This window comes from Trichosurus vulpecula, chromosome 4 (assembly GCF_011100635.1).
Source record: "Trichosurus vulpecula isolate mTriVul1 chromosome 4, mTriVul1.pri, whole genome shotgun sequence".
Lineage (NCBI taxonomy): Eukaryota > Metazoa > Chordata > Mammalia > Diprotodontia > Phalangeridae > Trichosurus > Trichosurus vulpecula.
The window spans coordinates 312640038-312646160 of NC_050576.1; positions in this window are offsets into that span (position 1 = coordinate 312640038).

Genomic DNA, 6123 nt, shown 5'->3' on the forward strand with positions numbered 1-6123 from the left:
TAAGCCTCCACAAACTTGGCAAGAATGGTCCTTGGATGACAGTCACACAGTCTGTCACTAGACCTATAACAGAATTATTTTCATTTCAGTGGAATTTTCAGAGCTTGCTCTTTGTCCTGGAGTGAACCCAGGTTTGCCTCCACACAATAGTAAAGCATCAGATTAAGATTTTAGGGTATAAGAAAAACAATCTAATGAGGCGAAATTTAATTGATGTACTGTTGGGTTAAAAAAGACAAAAGTACTAGGTGATAGAGGTAAGCTACACAATGGTTTCTTTGAAGAAGAAAATAAAAGAAAGAAAATTATCTCTGGGTTGTATTACACTATAAACTTAGAGTGAGTTAACAGTGTGAAATGGGATGCAGCAACCAGAAAAGCCAATTTGATCCTAGGTTATGAGAAGGAAAGATTCCAAGATGAATTAGGTGATACATTTGATGTAATCTGCCCTTCTCAGACCATACCTCAGGTATTTTCCTCAAAATGGAGTCAGATTTACATATATGTGGTAGTTGTTTTCAAGGATGAATCAGTGAATAAGCCAACATGTATTAAGTACATATGACATGTCAAGTATTCTGTTATGCAAATGTCTGAAAAGCTGCTATTTGGGGAAAAACAGGTTAGATTTGGTGTTTGGTCTCAGGGGTTGAACTAGGCATGGTAGTTGAAAGTTGCAAAGGAGTGGATTTCAGATCAGTTAAAAGGAGAGAGAGAGAGAGAGAGAGAGAGAGAGAGAGAGAGAGAGAGAGAGAGAGAGAGAGAGAGAAAATCTTTCCAACAATTGGATTTATCCAAACAGGGAATGGCTTCCTGGTTCTCTACTAGACATCTCAAGTGCCAGCTATGTGCAGATTACTTTCCTAGTGCCCTCACTGGTAGTGCTTTCTCTTCCAAAGTGGCCATTGATCTGCATATATATGTGTATGTGTGTGTGTATGTGTGTTCATTACATGACTATAAATATAATTAAAATTTCTGTCAAGGCACAGGTTGTATTAGATGACCTCTCAGTTCTTCTTCCTGAATAAGATTCTATGGCTCTTTAATTTTAATAAAAAGTTTGTACCAGCAATGACAACTTAGTTGGAACATGCTTGATGATTGCCACCAATTATCTTGAGTCTGAGTCTGCACAGAAAATGTCCAATAATTTAAAAATAAAATTGAAGCTAGATCAGTTTATTTTTAGACATATAAATAGATAAATGTTCAAAGATCATTAAATTTGTAAAATAACTGCTTCTCCTAATGAGCTAATTATAGTGCTCCATCCCCTTTTGGCCCAAGATTCATCAAGAACAAGTTACTAAAGGACAATTCCCATCATTTTTAGAGAATTTCCTGCCACTAGCCTCATGCCACCACAATATAGGAATGAGGTTGGCCAAGGAAAAGTCATCACAATGCATAAGCAGTGACTAAAACTGCACCAGAGTGTATGCCATCATAGAACATAGTCGACATAGTGCTAGGAAGAGGTATTCATGGTAACAAATCCTAACCAGGCTACGAACCACAGCATTGTATATTGTTCTTTGCAGCATATCCTTAGTGGTCCCTTGAGATAGACCAGCTGGAGCAATCCTGAGGTTACACTTATCCTCAATAGAAGAATAAAAAATAATATAGTAATATAGTCTCTCAGGCATTAGTTTAAAACCACACAATAGTTTCTCTAGCAGTGCAATGAATATCAACATGCCTATTTTTCATGAACTTCTAATTCATTCTCACACATATTTAAAACTGTTAGCTCCTTAATATTATGTCCCAATCCCCACTTGTGTTGGAAACACCTATCAATTTCAAAGCACTTGTGAAATTAAATTAGTGTGCTGCTTACTCCCCCTTCTCAATAATTTATGAAGATGTTAAATAAGACTGGACAGAACACCAATGATTTTACACTCCATTACCACCTATAATCCCTATAGCATAGTGCCTGTCCTTATGCTGTATCTTATCCCCCTGTATTGTATTCTAACTTAGCACGTTAGGGATTCTCCTCTGTTGTATATAATATTCTGCTTGGTTTTTTTGTTTTATTTACTTTATTGTGAAAGATGATTCTTTTTTAGAAGAATATTATTGTTCAAAAGTTCTGATATGCCTACTGTGGATCTTCTTTCCATCCCTATATGGAATATTCAAAGAGTGCCTTCATAAAATCTCTCATGTGCTTCTGTGCCTCAAAATATTTGTCATAGAATGTCCCATTTCCTGGTCATGAGCTTCTCCAACCTTAATATGGCTGGAACTGGCATATACACACCTTTTCCAATGTGATAGGATCTTCATAGTTTATCTTTTGCTCCATAGTCTTTGAGAGTTCAGAACCACCTACACAACATAAGTATGGGAGAAATGAATATCAATTAAAAGAATAAGAAATGTTTAACCTGAAAAACAAAAAGATTAGGGGATCTTATATGCTGATATTAGTCATTTAAAATTTGCTTCCTGAAAGGGAAGTCAGGGGAGGTGAAAAGGAATGGGTCAACCTTGCTCCCATAGGAATTGGCTTAAGGAGGAAATAACATACACATTCAATTGGGTATCTTACCCTACAGGAAAGTAGGGGGGAAGGGGATAAGGCAAGGTAATAGAAGGGAAGGAAGATTGGGGGAGGGGTGAGTCAAAAGCAAACACTTTTGCAAAGGGATGGGGTCAAAGGACAAAACTGAATAAAGGAGGACAGGATAGGGTGGAGAGAAATATAGTTAGTCTTTCACGAAATGACTATTATGGAAGTATTTTGCGTAATGATACATGTATAACCTATATTGAATTGCTTGACTTCTCAAGGAGGGTGGGTGGGGAGGGAATAAGGGAGAGAATTTGGAATTCAAAGTTCTAAAAACACATATTAAAAATTGTCTTTACATTCAACTGGGAAATAAGATATTTAGGCAATGGAGTATAGAAATATATCTTGCCCTACATGAAAGAAAGGGGAAGTGGGATGGGGAGGGGGGCGGTGACAGAAGGGAGGGCAGACTGGGGAAAGGGGCAGTCAGAATAGATGTCATCTTGGGGTAGGGGGAGGGTAGAGATGGGGAGAAAATTTGTAACTCAAAATCTTGTGGAAATTAGTGTTTAAAACTATGAATAAATCTAAAAAAAATAAAATTTGCTTCCTGAAAAAAAGTCTTGCTCTTCCAAAGTATACATAGAGAAGTAAATACATTAGAAAGTAAGGCTTTTTTATTAAAAAAAAGTCAAAATGTTTATCACAGCACCTTAAATTTCTAAAACATTAATTTTCAGCCTTTTTGCTCATGTCCTAATTTAATCTTAACAAAGCAATTTCTTTAGATGTAAATCACATTTTAATAGCTTTATTTTATAGGGAGACTAATGCACTGTTGGTGGAGGGAATATAAGCATTTTCGAGATCAATTTGAAACTATGCAAAAAGGCCTTTAAATCTGTGCATAACCTGTGACTCAACAACACAATTACTAGGCCTGTATCTCAAAGAGATCAAAGGAAAAAAGATCTAGATATACAAAAATATTTATAGCAGCTCTTTTTATCGCGGCAAAGAATTGGAAATTGAGGTGATGTACATCAATTGGAGAATAGCTAAACAAGTTGTAATATATGATTATGATGGAATACTATTGTGCTATAAGAAATTACTTACAGGAAGCTTTCAGAAAAAAACCTGGACGGACTTATATGAACTGATGCAAAGTGAAATGAGCAGAACCAGAACAACACTGCACACAGTAAGAGCAATACTATACAATGATTTACTGTGAATAACTTAGCCATTCTCAGCAATACAATAATCCAAAATCATTTTGAAAGACTTATGAAAAATGCAATCCAAGTCCTGAGAAGCAACTGATAGAATCTGAATGCAGATTGAAGCATACTTTTTTAAAACTTTCTTTAATATTCATGTTTTATTGGTCTACATTTTTGTTCAACATGGGTAATATGGAAATGTTTTGCATGACTCAACATGTATGATCTATATCAAATTGCTTGCCTTCTCAAGAAGGAGGAAAGGAAGTAAGGGAGGAAGAGAATTTGGAATTCAAAATTTAAAAAAAAATGAACGTTAAATTTTTACATGTAATTGGGGAAAAATAAAATAAAGATTAAATGTTTTTAAAAGCCCTATTTTACAGAGAACATGAAGCTTAAAAACTATTAAATTAAATATCAATTAATTTGACACAAGTCTACACATCTAGTAAAATGTCAAAGTCTAGTCTAGAAAGCAGGTCTTCTGATTGCAATGTCAATACCCTTTCCATCATATCACCATAACTCTCTGTGGTTCTACATTCTTCTGTTTTGATACTTTCACTTTTATTCACTACATCTAATACTCCAATCTCTAAGCTATGGAATAGCACCTTGCTAAGGAAACCCAGATCAAGAATCTGACTGCTGGTTAACTAAATGCTATTCTGATGCTTCAGGATGTACCCTGACCCTAACAAACCTTATGGATGAGTCATTAATTACAAAGCATAACACTGAAGAATATGAATGGATCAACAAAAATGCTTCATAAATGAGTTGGAAATTCGAAGTAGAAATGTTGTCCAGACAGTGAACTAGTAATATCAGATGACATACATCATTATATTCCTAAATTAAAGAGAGATTGGAATAACTAGAAGATGATTACGCATTTCATAGTTCTTAGATATATTTCCATTGATTTCATCATCCCATCAACATGAAGACTTCCTCTAGCAATGCACATTACAATCTATCCATGCCTTCTCATACTTTATAACTTGTTCATGTCCATCCATCTCACATATTCCATGGGGAGTCTCTCTACCCAACATGATGGGTACTTTCCTCTAGTTCTTTGAATATTATTCTATGTTCAATCATTAGATCACTGAAGACAAAGACTGTCCATCTTTTGTATCTGTATCTCTGCTGCTTAACAACAGGACCTAGTACATAGTAAGTATAAGTCTTATTGATATACCAATTGATGGCCAGCCTCTCTTCTTTTCATTTCTAGTGATAATCATACTTTATGCTCTTAACCACAGCAAAACTAATGAACTACATATTGCCCATATGTCCTGAAAGAATTAGTTTTTCTGTAAATGATCAAACTTAGGTTATATAATTTTTTACATTCAAATCTAATTGAGTAATGGGTAGTTCCTTGCAAGTCTACCTCTGTGTACAGGATAAAGAATGAGATTCCATAACTTCAACTGTTCCCATTTTTCTTCCCTGAGACTCTAGTAACAGAACTTCATTGCTAAAGGGCAGAAGTTATTTTTATAGTAGTGGCATAATGTGCCTTAGCAGATTCTACTGGCAGTCCTGTTGGTGGGTTTGGATTTGCCTTAGGGTCTGTCATGTAGTTAGGCTGTTGATGGGCTCCCAGGGCTGTCTTGTTCTCCAGAATGACATTTACTTTCAACTTACCTTTGATTTTCATAGAGTTTGCACTTTTTTATCTGATTTCAAATAAAGTTCTCTTTAATCGTTTATGTCATGTCTCTGTGTACCTTCCTTTTAAGAATCAGCAAAAAGGATTCATGTCCACTCTGTTTTGCCACACAAAGCATACTGGCCAGATTACTGCACTTGGAAATTATTCAGCTTACTTTTTGCAATATTGTACTCTTTAAAACAAACAAGTATATAATTGTCTTTGTGTAATCATGATGCCAACAATAGAAACAGCTGGAACTAGAGCCTCATAAAAATACACAACATTAAGAGTAAAGCAGGCTCAAAATTAAATAGAGGAAGAGATAGGCTCCTCCAATGAATGTTCCTCTCCCCTTTTTCCAGCATCAGGGGAGTTGTCTGTCTTCTAGGTTTAGTAGGCTTTGAAAATGCCTTCCCTCTATGCTACCCTGAAGTCCATTGGCATGATAATAGTGACAAGTAGAAATAGCCAATTGAATCCTATAACAGCCAAAGATATTCAGGAAATTTCTATGCAGTATTATTCTTTTTCAGAGTTTGTTTCTTGATCCCTTGCTTATATGACAAAGAAACTAAAAGCAATTCCATTTCTGGTTTAATATATCTATTTAAAAAGTACTGGGTGTCCCAAATGTTTTAGTGCATTTTTAAGCTACCAAAGCTTAAAACAGCAACAGGACTTTTGAGATG